Genomic DNA, 14551 nt, shown 5'->3' with positions numbered 1-14551 from the left:
CTGGACTAAATGACCTCTCAAGGTCCCTTCCAGTCTTACGATTCTATGTAGTCCTTCAGATGTTGGACGTTATTCAGTTTGAACCATCTTGCTGTGGTGCAAATCCTTCTGTTTGTCATTCTCCCAGTGCTTCCAGAAAACACAACTCTGGCAGTTAGTGCTAGGTGAATTTTGACAGGATCTGCTAAACCCCAAAGTATCTTAATTCTTTATTAAATGAAACTTTATTTTAGTTGCAAGCTCAAATCGAAACAAAGCCGTTTGGTTTTATGCAAACCTTTAAAATAAATAAATAAATAAATAAAGCTCAGTTACATCAGAAAATCTCCACAGAATTAAGTGGAGTTATTTTGGATTAACTCGTAATCGAGATCAGCGTAACTGAGATCAGAATTTAATCCAAACATATTTGAAATATTTCTTTAAGCATCTTACAAGACACTCTGTCCCTTGGACTCCTCATCTCTCTTCTTGGTGCTGGAATAGGTTCATATCAGCTCATATAGACCTGCCTTTTTCACTTAAAAAGAAAACAAACAAAAATATGTTTGAGAAGAAAAAGCTATGCAGCTTGTATACAGGCTCATCTAGCTAAATCCCTCTCCCTTTCAGGTGCTTGTTTCAGCACCCAATCCTTGAAAGATGCTAAGTGCCTCCAACTCTCCTCAAAGTCAGCTAGGATTGAGAGTTCTCTGCATCTTACAGAATTGGACCCTCAACCAGTAGACTCTACAGCAGGGGTAGGCAACCTATGGCATGCGTGCCAAAGGCGGCACGCAAGTTGATTTTCAGTGGCACTCACGCTGCCCGGGTCCTGGCCACCGGTCCAGGGGGCTCTGCATTTTAATTTAATTTTAAATGAAGCTTCTTAAACAGTTTAAAAACCTTATTTACTTGACATACAACAATAGTTTAGATATATATTATAGAGATATAGAAAGAAACCTTCTAAAAACGTTAAAATGTATTACTGGCACATGAGATGAAGCCATTGTATTTTCCAGGGGAATTGGAGTTTGGAAAGAAAAACATCCATAGTGTGAAAGTCCTACAGCCACTGTTTGGACCAGCTAAAAGTTCCCACTCGCTGGCAATGGGGAGTCATGAACTCTCTTGCCATAGCTACAGCAAGGTGGGTTGAGGGAAATCCTATAGCTGAATGCCTAGGGCACTTTCACTGTGCACAATGGTGGCAGAGACATTGGAAGTACTATCCTCCCCCAGCAGGGCACAAGGGGCATCTTATTGGATTTGGAAACTACACAGTGATACTACATTCAGCCAAGTTTGTGCATTCACAATGAAAAGCAAACTTTTAGAGGACAAAATTAAGTGGGCCTTGGTAATAATGCTCTTTCCCTCTCCCTTCTCCCCCACCTGCAGTTGTAAATATAGGTTCTCATATCCAAAACACAAAGCAAGTCCTGCTTAAATAGTCAATATTCTGTTCCATGCAGCCAAAAGCAAGTCAAAAGTTAACACTTTTAGCTGATAGCCAGCTTAAAATAAAAGTTTAATTAAACTTTTAGTTTATGTCTGTCTGTGTTTTAATTAAACCATAGCCCAATATTTGTAAAGCCCAACCATTGTTTTGTTTATGAATAAATGCTGACATTAAGGAAGAAAGAAAATGCAACGCTGAACATTTATCTAAGAAACTCATTTGGATCATAAGGACAAATGGTAATTTTATTTTTTTCAGTGTTTCATATACAGATGGAAGCAAAAAGTAAGGAATTACTTTGTAGACTGCTTAGCTTTTACATGATCATATGTGCTTCATGAGCCGGCATTTTCATGGTCTCAAACAAGAGAGCTATTCAGCACTGATATCTTAAGATCACAACTCTTCAGTGTCCGAATCTGTTTGGGAAAGAGAGGAAAATAAACGGTGTACCAAGGGATTCCATTTTGAATGGTTATTTTATTGTATTTTATTTGGCCTCTATTTTGGGTTCTGCTGTGTATTCTATTGATCATCAATGAGCCTCCCATCAATACCGTTGCATCATTGATTCTGTAGGCTTCTCTTTCCTTCCCCGGGGCTTATTAAAAAGCATCTCAGATATTTAAAAAAAAAAATCTGAGTACCAGACTCTTGTCCAGTGTTTTCTATAGTGATGGACTCAAGCCATGAATATCAGATCCTGAATTCAAACAGTCCCAGGTTCAGGGATATTCAGACGTAGGGGTTTGACAATGGCTATACAGAGGTGTTCTGTGGTTGCTGCCTATTACGCTAGTCATGTGTGTTCCACTACTGTCCTGTCCTCCCCTAGTTAGCTTGTTTTACCCACCTGTTGTCTTGTTAATAAATTGTAAAATGTGTACAGCAGGGACAGCAGCTTTTTGGGGGTGGGTGGTTTTGGCCCAGATTCTCAAAGGGACTTAGGTTGAGCATTGCAGCACCTAACTTTTAGGTGTCTAGAAAAATCGCAGCAACAACACTGTGCTTCCCAAACCCAGCATGCTAGTGGGAGCCACCTAAGCTAGCCAGTGGGAGATGATCAGGGGCGTGCCTTAACCATTGGCCTATGGAATATTTTCATGGTGTGGAGGGGTCTCCTAGTGAAGTTGTTCCACTTTAATTAAATGAATAATTAAATATTAATTGGGCTAGCAAAAGTTAGAATGACCTTATACCCCAGTGTTTAGGGCACCTCACCTGAGAGAAGGCAATCGTGGTTCAAATCCCTCCTCTACCTGAGGAGGAGGGGAACTTGAACTGGGGGTGTCCCACATCTCAGATGACTACTCTAACCAGTCAGGTTATAAGAGAGGTTCCTCCACACCACCCTCCAGCTGTTTTGTGTGAACTCGCCTGAAGGGTATTGTCACACTGCCTGGTATGGGACACAGCTAAGAGTGCCAATCTCAGGTCAGACTGCCAGAATACAGGGCATGTATACCCCAGACTGGTGGTATAATCTACCATAAGATGTCACCAAGTCAGTAACAAATTGTGCTTCCAAAATAATATACTAGTTATTGTGAAGCCACTGACAGTCTCCTTCAGGCCCTCTAGCCCCTCATGCACCAGTCAAACAAACCAGACTTCTGTGATAAATGATTATTAAAACCAGAAATCACATATATTAGGTTCTTGCAGCTCCAGAGAGCCAGCTGCTGACCCCAGGTCTGAGTATACTTCAGATCGTACCTCAAAAGCCAGTCCTTTAGTAAACTGAAAACTAAAGGTTTATTAATATAAAAAAGAGAAGAGAGTTATTAAAATATGAAAATGAATCCAATAAGTCAAGTATCAGAGGGGTAGCCGTGTTACTCTGAATCTGTAAAAAGCAACAGAGGGTCCTGTGGCACCTTTAAGACTAACAGAAGTATTGAGCGCATAAGCTTTCGTGGGTAAGAACCTCACTTCTTCAGATGCAATCGGAGGTTTCTGAATGTTGAAACTAGGCCACCAAGATGCTTGCATCTGAAGAAGTGAGGTTCTTACCCACAAAAGCTTATGCTCCCAATACTTCTGTTAGTCTTAAAGGTGCCACAGGACCCTCTGTTGCTTCCTATAAGTCAGTGGTTCTCAAGCAGGGATACACGTACCTCAGGGGAACGCAGAGGTCTTCCAGCTGGTACATCTATTCATCTAGATATTTGCCTAGTTTTACAACACTAAAAGCACTAGCGAAGTCAGTACAAACTAAATTTTCATACAGACAATGACTTGTTTATACTGCTCTACATACAGTACTATACACTAAACTGTAAGTACAATAGTTATATTTCAATTGATTTATTTTATAATTATATGTTAAAAATAAGAAAGTAAGCAATTTTCAGTACTAGTGTACTGTGACACTTTTATTTTTATGTCTGATTTTGTAAGCAAGTTGTTTTAAAATGAGGGGAAGTGTGGGGGTACCTGACAAATCAGACTCCTGAAAGGGGTACAGTAGTCTGGAAAGGTTGAGAACCACTGCTCTAAGTTACCGTTGATTTCAGAGTCTGTAGATCAGGGTGACAGCAGCGATGTTAAATTTGCTAGCTTGCACTAAGTCTCTCTGGTTCATCCCAAATATTGGGGTGCTAGGTCCATTGTTCAAAACACTGAGTTAGAGTGGAAGATATATATCATTTAGCCCAGCAGCATTTTCAAGGAAAATGTAATACAGCCTGAGGCTTTATTATCTGTTCCACAGAGCCTAATCTGAGGTGGATATACCCTTTGAAGATAATGGAAATAGGTCCTAAAAGATCTGATTTCTGAAAGCCCAATTTAAGGTTAAAATTGGCTTGTGTTATAATCCCATTCTTGCAAACCATTACTCACCTGAGTAGCCCCATTCACTTCAAACAATTTTAACTCTCTCTGATACTACACACATACTGTATATTTAGTGATTTTAGTAGTAATCACAATATTTGATGTGCATTGTGGGTGAGCTAATGTTGCTATGGAGACCTTTTGATTTCCTGGATTTTATCAGTAAAATTATTGTTGCTTTCACATAGTTACTTGCATGTAATGACTATAGACTCTGCACCAGGAAAAAGCTGGGAGAGATTCTATAATATATCCCCAGTTGTTTGCTACATAAACCTCATCACATAATTTTTATTTCAGTATTCTAGGCATTCAATAGCAGTAACCAGTGACAACAGTAGACTCACTTCTTAACTTCAATGTTACGCTTCCAAAAATGGAGTGTGGGGTGTGTAGCACAGCTCACCTTTGGTGACCAAATCAAAATTCTGCCAATTTAAAGATTAAAGGGCCAAGTCTCTTTCCACAGCATTAGGCTAGAAAAAACGTAAATTAAAAACCCAAACCATTATTTGAGAGAATTAATGTCTCCGTGGGAATAAATATCTCATCCGTGGTTGCCAGTCCTACTAAACAGTAATGTAATTAATATTTTGGAAGGTACTTTTGTTCACTAATGTTCCCATTCAAAGATTTGAGAAGTAAAATTTACTGAACATTCGTTAATCTAGTTAAAGAAAATACAGCAGGCCTGGAGCCAATCAGTGACCATTCCAATGAGCTCATCTCTCGATTAGATTCCAGTGGGTGGAGAGAAGGGCATGAGGTCAGTATCTATTTTCTCCCCACCTTATATTTCCTAATATCAACACACAGGTTATTTTTGTTAGTGTTGTTTCTAAAGTGTCCTGGGCATATATATTACAAAGAGTCTCAATCACTGCCAAAAGACGGCATTAAAACATAATGTCTGGCAGTTGCTTTTAAAATTCAAATTTCTTCCTTATGGATAAGCTTCCAATTAAAAAATCATACACCAGCATATGTCAGGATGGGACTCACTTTCTGTAAAATGGCTGGGTTTTTTTCCACCATAGCTCGTTGGCAAAACCTCTCATTCACGGACTGACTCAAGAGCTGCCCTCTGAAGACATAAAGGGTCTGAGTTTATATTACCCATAGTGTGTTTGCTATGCTACTTGTGCTTTCTTCCTATGAACTTTAATCCCAATAACTGCATAATGTGCTAGACATGTAAAAATTAAGTGCAGAAGGAGGGAGTACAAGCAGCAGAACAGCTGCATTAATAAATGGACCCAGACCTAATCTCGGATTTTGCTGGATGACTGAACATGAGGTCATAAATAGCAGCATTTTCTAGAGACTGAAGGATGGTCAGGTGTGGTCTCATGACACGGTTAGGTGGAAAGTCTTTGGTTTTTCTTTTGAGGGAAAGTCTATACATTGGTATTTGTGTAATTGGAAATTTGAATAGAAATATTGTATTATTACCTTTTAGACTTTTAATGATGAGTTTAAGGTTTACAAAGGTGTGCCTAATTTATTAAAAAAAAAAAAAAAAAAGCCCCCCCATCACCTCCCTTTGTGATTTACAGGAACAGTATGCACATACTTTGTCTGAGAGGCTGAGGCATATGTATAGTACAATTTACTGAGATTAGCGAATCTAGCCAGCTGCACTGCCCAAAGCAACAGAACATGAATATTTAAATACTTTTGATTTTCATTTTCATAGTATTAGCATATAATCACAGACTAAAGTCAGGTTTTTTTTTTTCTTCCTGTCCAGCCAACCTTAGGAAATATTTCTCTGAAAAATTAAATTCTAACAACAAAACAAGAAAACTCTTTCTATATATCTTGGCCTGACAGCTGTGACTGCTTGCATTTACAAAATGTTGATTTCAGCAGAAATAGCCTGAAAGAGCCTAACAAATAAATCTACCACTATCCCCCTCCCTACTGCATCTTTCTAATTTGACATGTTCTTGCAAACTAGTTTAGTGTTAACTTTCCCTAATTTATGAGCTGTCATTATATGTTTTTCGTTGACATTTTTCATTCCCTATTTTTTTTCACCCCTTCTTTTTCATTCACACAATGGACATCTTTAAGACTGCTAGTAATTCCCAAAGCTAATGCTTCACTAACTATAATACATTAGAAATATTTTTTCCATCTTCCAAAATGTATAGACACAGCCTAATGAATGAAGTGCATTATATACACCACAGCACTGGGGATTTGCAACAGCTATGCAAAACAAGGAATGTACTAATTTTCTTTTTTAAATGAAATCCAATTTATTGTCTCATTTTGGAACCTATGGATGATTACACATTAATATAGCTGTGCCGTATATCAGCTTTTGTATATCAGTTCAGTTTGCCATCAGGAACATCTATTTTGATCTGTTCATGACAGGTCTGATCAGGGAGTAGAATTTCATCATGGTGAGGCCAAGGTTCTGAATATAAAAATATATATGAAGGCCACGAGTGTTAGCAGGAACATAAACTAAAAATACATCTCTTCTGATTAATAATGATTTAGGGTCACTCCTGAGAGGTGCTGAACATGTCCTATTGATTCTAATGGGTATTACATGTGCTATGTAACACTAGGACTTAACCTTTAGTTTTTTGTTTTTTGTTTTTTTTTTAATTACGTATTCTGAGCAAGGGACTTAGGCTTTGTCTACACACTACAACTTTTATGTAAGTTACTGCATAATGCAGGGGTCGGCAACCTTTCAGAAGTGGTGTGCCGAGTCTTCATTTATTCACTCTAATTTAAGGTTTCGCGTGCCAGTCATACATTTTAACCTTTTTAGAAGGTCTCTTTCTATAAGTCTATAATATATAACTAAACTATTGTTGTATGTAAAGTAAATAAGGTTTTTAAAATGTTTAAGAAGCTTAATTTAAATTAAAATGCAGAGCCCCCCAGACCTGTGGCCAGGACCCGGGCAGTATGAGTGCTACCGAAAATCAGCTCATGTGCCGCCTTCGGCACGCGTGCCATAGGTTGCCTACCCCTGGCATAGTGGGTTTATGTCCACGCACAGTATGAAGTCATATCAACTGATCTAACAAAAAACACTTGCATACCTATCAGTACATGATTAATCAAAATTACTGAAAACATGCTTTAAGTTTTGCAGATGCCATGGTTTGCTGGATCAGTGCCTTATCATGTTTCACCCATGCCAGTGGACTAGGCTCGCCTATGGCTAGCTTCCTGTAATTTTTTTTAGCACGCTATATCTATGTGCTGTATGTCATATTCTTCAAGGCTCAGGCAAAAATGGGGGGAAAAATGTTTTTGTAGTTTCGTATTCAAAATACAATATACTCACTTATATTTAAAGAAAATTAAGCTGGAGTATTTCATCTTTATTATCTTCTCTGAATTGGTATGGCTCATATAGTAGTCTCTCTGGCATAACCTCATCCTTAGAACGACTGAACAGCTACTGTCCAAAGTCTTCATTGTTGTGAAACTTTTAGCTGGTTTTGCTTTCATATTTAAATATTCATTGCCCATAATGCACTAGTAGAAAAATAAAGCTCTGAATATGCTAGGTACTTTATATCATTTCAACTAATATAATTTTAGAGGCAGTAGTATGCCCTTTTTTCCATTACATTGCTGCTGGAAATCACAGTTGTGTTTTCTCTCGTGAGTGGGAGTAGTGTTCCAAAATATCCCCTAACCATAAAATGTCAGCAAATTGAGAGTCATATATAGAGATTAAATCAACCAGAAACATAGTTGGTCCGCTAGTAGTGGGTTATCATGTCATGATTTTCCTCCCACCACTGCCATTGACTAGCTATCTTATTTTAAGAGTTTTCTTTCTTTCTTTCTTTCTTTCTGTGAGCGAAGTCAATATGTGAAACATGGGTGTCATTTAAAACAAACCAATCCTTTCCATTATTAAAAGGAGAAGGTTGACTCTGAGCTAAAGCCAAACAGACAGAAGAAAATACTCAAGCATTGTTTTCACTGGGATGTGTTGAAGAAGATATGTTAAGCTTAAATTATAGCCTTAAACTATAGCTGCTTCACTTCACTCCTCACTGAAATACAGCTGCTTCTGCAGTGAAACTTGGCAACAGCTTAACAACATATAACAACTCTACACAGTTTAGCACAGGACTACTGTATCTGTTTGAAAATGCCAAGGGAAATTGAGTAAGCAGGATGTAATTATCTAGGTTAGAATTTGGCCACACAACCAGGTTTATCATCCCAATTTTCATGAAGTCTTCTTTGTGACCTTAACTGGTCAGGACCTTAGTTTATGTCTCCTCCAAAAGACGAAAGTTTTGCAGCTCAGTGGCCCCCTAAAAGCCATGTGGAGGGCAATGATTCAATGCTGGTTCACGGGGGAAAGTGCCAACTACCGAACACGGACAATCATCCTGTAGTTCCTAGAGCCGGCGTTCCATGATCCAGCCCAAAGTGAACTCTGACAGGCTCCCAGCACAGAGTATGACTGCAGACTATTAGATGTAGCCTATATAGTGCATTGAATCTTATTTTTTTCCCCCATAAGACTGAAAAAAGACCAGTCAAAGTTAGCAGTGGGGTGGAATATAGAAAGGTTAGTTAAACTAACAGTAATAATTTCTGATAACCCACTACCATCGGACCAGCCACGAGAAAAAGCTTTCTTAGCTTCTATATAAATCTCTGAAAACAGTATATTAACACACTTAGCATGATTTATTTGACTCGCAATAGCAAAGCAAATTATCATCACATATCATGCATTTTGTGTCACAAACAGCAACCAACATTCATGACATCATCTGCCTCCATTTCTTTGAAAATTTAGAAGACAGAATGAGATCTTAGATTGCAACAAATGTGCATGATGGGAAATATAAGCAAATTACTAAGCAGTAGTCGCTCTCTATTCCCTTGTATTAAAATATTGTTTCAGTTGATAGAGAACCGAGAGAGCTGGTTTTAAGTGACCTAATAACAAAATTATAGGGTATCTGATGTTTCAGAAACAAAATTTTTTTTTTTTTTTTTTTTTTGGAGGGGCTTCTTTTTTCCCCATTGCTCCTGGCTATAATTTTGAAAAATTCTTCTTTGAGAAAATGCAGCAGATGGCAGTAATGTACAAAGAAAACGCGATCCGTTGCTTATCTCAGGATTACTGCAAGCATACAGACTTTATCACTCCTCACACAGAGCTGGTGAAGTCTCCATTTTATTGTCTAGATTTTGATCTGTTTCAGTATATTGTCAGCAAGTGTCTTAAGTTAAGAAACAGAGAGATTCAAAGCCACATCCCTCTACCTAGCCCAAAAGAACATATTTTAGATGCTATCACAATTTCTTATGTTTAAAGAAATAGCTACTTATTGTTAAGACACACCTATTCAGAATAAGAATGTCATTTTGATTTTATTTTAGGCACTTCCTACAATACATGCGGCAGAGATAAGGGATTCAGTGAAATATTTCCAATTTCATTTTTTTGACAGTTCAGTTGTATCATGGATTCATAGCTACTATAGCAGGGATAGGCAACCAATGGCACGTGTGCCGAAGGCGGCACGTGATCTGATTTTCAGTAGCACTCATACTGCCCGGGTCCTGGCCACCGGTCTGGGGGGCTCTGCATTTTAATTTAATTTTAAATGAAGCTTCTTAAACATTTTAAAAACCTTATTTACTTTACATACAACAATAGTTTAGTTATATATTATAGACTTATAAAAAGAGACCTTCTAAAAACGTTTAAATGTATTACTGGCACGCGAAACCTTAAATTAGAGTGAATAAATGAAGACTCGGCACACCACTTCTGAAAGGTTGCGACCCCTGTACTATGGCAACAGTTAAAAAAATACCTGGCCCACTTTCTGTCATTATACCTTTTCATAGCAAACGTAACTAAGGCCTTATCTATACCGAAATTTGAGCCATTGTTATAGCTCCACCAGTGCAAACCTCTAGTGTACACATGATTTCTACCTCTGCACATCATACTGAACCATGTTTACACTAGGGGTTTGTACAGCTACAGCTACACTGGTGGCTGGAATCCCACTGGAGACAAAGCCAGAATTGTCAAATGCAAGGGTTCAAACATCATGATTCAGGCCCCCCAAAATCATGGGATTTCAAAAAAAAAAAAAAAAGTGGATTCTTTTTATGTGCCTTCTGGTTTTTAAGCCTTTTGGGTCCATGTTTTAAGTATTTTTCTTTGCAATCAAGAGGGCTAGAAACTGAGATTCTCCTGTGATCACATCTCAAAGTACTTTCTCGTATGATTTTGGCTAAGGAATGGAGAACTAGAAAAGTCGGGCCTCTCTTCAGTTTTACCTGAGACTCCAGTTGTAAGAATTCCTTTGGGCTGCTGTATTTGTCAAGAATACCATCAATGAGCCAGTATTTGATAAAGCTAATTAACTACACAGGACTGAAGACAATACTAGATCATTTCTATCTCTAACAGTAATTTCTTCAAGCGTCTTTGAGCTATATTAAAAGAGATGGTAGCATTTTCCATATAACCATACCCACTCCAAAACTATCTAAACAGGCTAACATTCACTTATAAATGGGAAAGGGTAAAATTTATTTTTTAAATTACATCTATATTTTTAATAAAATCACTGTGCCAATCAGTCCCATTCCAAACAAACAAATCATTTGTTCTTGTGGTATAAGTAATACAAAAGACTAGGCAACATTAGTGGTGGTTGGAAGGTGCAAATGGACAGACACTAGTCTCTACCATAGTTAAGATTTCTCAATGAAGAGCCCACAACTAGCAGACTAACAAGATGATTAGATGAACTATTAAGGGGAAAATCTTTGTTAAAGTGGAGTTGAATCAATAACTTAAAGTCAGATAATTTTGCAGTATATATATTAATTTAGCAAGAATGTTGTAATGTTTGCCCCAGGGTGTGGCAGTTGTCATTAATACCTTGTAGATGAGCCAGAGCTTAACATATCTGCTTCAACACATCCCAGTGAAAACAATGCTTGAGTATTTTCTTCTGTCTGTTTGGCATTAGCTCAGAGTCAACCTTCTCCTTTTAATAATGGAAAGGATTGGTTTGTTTTAAATGACACCCATGTTTCACATATTGACTTCGCTCACACAGAAAGAAAGAAAGAAAGAAAACTCTTTAAAAAAGATAGCTAGTCAATGGCAGTGGTGGGAGGGAAATCGTGACATGATAACCCACTACTAGCGGACCAACTACATTTCTGGCTGATTTAATCTCTATATATGACTCTCAATTTGCTGACATTTTATGGTTAGGGGATATTTTGGAACGCTACTCCCACTCAAGAGAGAAAACACAACTGTGATTTCCAGCAGCAATGTAATGGAAAAAAGAGCATACTACTGCCTCTAAAATTATATTAGTTGAAATGATATAAAGTACCTAGCATATTCAGAGCTTTATTTATCTACTAGTGCATTATGGGCAATGAATATTTAAATATGAAAGCAAAACCAGCTAAAAGTTTCACAACAATGAAGACTTTGGACAGTAGCTGTTCAGTCGTTCTAAGGATGAGGTTATGCCAGAGAGACTACTATATGAGGCTTGCCAATTCAGAGAAGGTAACAAAGATGAAATACTCCAGCTTAATTTTCTTTAAATATAAGTGAGTATATTGTATTTTGATTACGAAACTACAAAAACTTTACTCCCCCCATTTTTGCCTAAGCCTTGAAGAACATAGAGGGTGATCTCCTACTGCCTGCAGACTTCTAAAAAGCATAATGCGTAAGACACAACAGCGTGTGTTAAGAAAATATCTTCATCCTTATTATTGTATATCATGGCTTTTTATTTTTAAGTTAGAGCTGTAACATTATTTTAATTTCTTTTTATGATCTGTCTCCTACTTTTTTACAAATAATTTATTACACAATGTTCTCTAAAAAGCCAAACACATTAGAGAGAGGTTTAAACCAAAACCTAGGTTCCAAATATCCCCAACTTTTTAATATTTGAAATTCAGATCTGGATCTCTAGTTGGCAACTTAAGCCCATCTCTAAATATGGTAAAATAGAAATGGTCTGACCCTAGTAAGTTTCATGCTGAAGCCAGCTCTTTGGGTCAAGCTTTTGTGTGTGGGGAACAAGGTATAACGCAATTTTCGCTGTCATTGCAGGCGTGACACTGCAAGAGGAGCGATTAAAAAGAAATGGTGAATCATGTAATGGAAGAAAATTAGGAAAGGAGACACACAGGAAAAGTAGCAAAAGGGTAAGATAACAGGTGAAGGGAGGGGAGTGTAGAAGAGTCATGAGGGATACAAATGCAGAAAAGGAAGAAAAGATAACCGCTTTATTAATGGTGACCCTAGCTTTGGTACTGTGTATTTCTAGTTACACATCTTTCAAGTAGATTTATAAAATGAAATTTGATAGGGAGTGGAGAAAAGTTACCAAAAAATGTAACTTTGGGATGTTCACTGGATTACAATGCAAAAAGTCATTAGTTTGCTTTGTGCAGTCAGAGTATAGATACAGTATATATACATCATACATTAAGTATAGTTACACTATGTTAGTATACTAATGTAGTATTTGAAATGACAGTACACTATATAAGTACATTAATTAGTATTGAAAGTCAAGGCTGAGCCTCAATAGATCAGGATGGAACCTTAATACTTCTCAGGACGGAGAACACATTCACTTAAAAGCTTGGGCCCTTTTACTTTTGACAGTTGAGTTTCTATATAGATATTAATTGCAGCTCTGTAATTAATTCCCGTGAAATCAACAGGAACTAGGGGTACACAGGGTTTGGGATTTTCTATGTAGAGGCCACCAGAGACTTGGGTGAGCATGGGCTCTTTTAGTCTTTTGTTCCCCTGAACTTATGCCAGGTGGACTTTCTTAACCCCCTTAAGACAATGACTGTGGTTTTCCTCAGGCCAAAATAGGGTTGGCAAGGCTTTCCCTCACTTTGTGATTTTGGATGGCCTTTATACAATTCCTTCCTCCATAGCAACTGCATATATACTTTGTGGTGTCCAAGAGGGCAAGCAATCTCCTATGCAAATTACAATGGTACTCCACCCACCACCACCAAGAGAAAGAAAATGCTGCAAGCTACACCCCAAATTTCTCTCCATTCAAACTGAGTAAAGTATCTCAGTCCATCTCTGAAGCTACCTTGTCACCAGCTAGCAATGCAATCTGTGATTTGACAATGAAGCTGTAGTCTTTCTGCCTCAGACACCATTACTAGTAATAAAGATTCCGCACAATTCTGTTGATGATTCACAAGCCTGAATAGAAATTAACTGGACTGGTTCTGCAGTGCCAACAGGCGTAAGAATTTGTTTTAGTCAGCAGAGCAAGTGGGTGAGAGTCAGAGATAGAGCAGATGTGTTGTGTAGGCAGGTAAAATTTTTATAAACACATGTAAAATAGTATCTATTTATAATATAAAACTTTCATTAATAATACAAGTATTTTAAATTTAGGTGTTTTGTGACATTATGATTTTTCTAAACAAAACCCCATGTCTTCAAATCAGTGCATGTACCTAACATTTTTGCCGGTTTTATGGTAATTCAGAATATAAAATAACATTGACATAAATTTAACCCAGTATTTTGACCCCAGCAGTGTTTTATGTTTATTTGTCCTTGTTTTATTATTCGTATTTCATAACTTTCATTGACTTCCTGCACTCATTTAAAATACTACATAATCCAGAGGGAATACCCTGTAAAACACCACTCTACCTTCCTGTAAATGACAATAGCAGGAAACTGACGAGGCCCAACCAACTAATATGAAACGAGTGATTTTTTCTGAAGTTTAATTATGTTCTGATTTTGATCAGAAGAAATTAGATATTTCCTGCCCACAATAAGAATAATTGAGCAACCGAGAAGTGAAGTATAGACAGCTGTGCACGTTTGTTTTTTTACCTTGGTCTCTGTGGGACAGACATATATGGTATTGCTTTAAAGTACACCTCTACCCCGATATAACGCGACCCGATATAACACGAATTCGGATATAACGCGGTAAAGCAGTGCTCCGTGGGGGGCGGGGCTGCACACTCCGGCAGATCAAAGCAAGTGCAATATAACGCGGTTTCACCTATAACGCGGTAAGATTTTTTGGCTCCCGGGGACAGCATTATATCGGGTAGAGGTGTAATATAAAGGAATCATAATAGGATAATAATACTTCTTACTTATATAGAATGGCATCATACAAGGGTCTCCAAATGCTTTAAAAAGGCATATAAGTATAATTAGCCTCAATAAACGGAGAAACTGAGGCA

The 14551-nt window shown here is 37.7% G+C and overlaps 1 long non-coding RNA gene across 1 annotated transcript; it reads right to left on the bottom strand.

Annotated features, from left to right (window-relative positions):
* Positions 1-241: 241 nt before the first annotated feature.
* Positions 242-7725, bottom strand: LOC135981423 (uncharacterized). Its single transcript, XR_010598427.1, has 3 exons — positions 7602-7725; positions 1742-1863; positions 242-520 (listed from the first exon to the last, which is right to left on the bottom strand). It is a non-coding gene; the product is annotated as an uncharacterized LOC135981423 (long non-coding RNA).
* Between the last annotated feature and the right edge of the window lie 6826 nt (positions 7726-14551).

The sequence above is a fragment of the Chrysemys picta genome, chromosome 2, assembly GCF_011386835.1.
Source record: "Chrysemys picta bellii isolate R12L10 chromosome 2, ASM1138683v2, whole genome shotgun sequence".
In the NCBI taxonomy this organism is placed as follows: Eukaryota; Metazoa; Chordata; order Testudines; family Emydidae; genus Chrysemys; species Chrysemys picta.
Note: the sequence above shows the minus strand (reverse complement) of the source record. Positions and strands in the feature narration are given on the sequence as shown.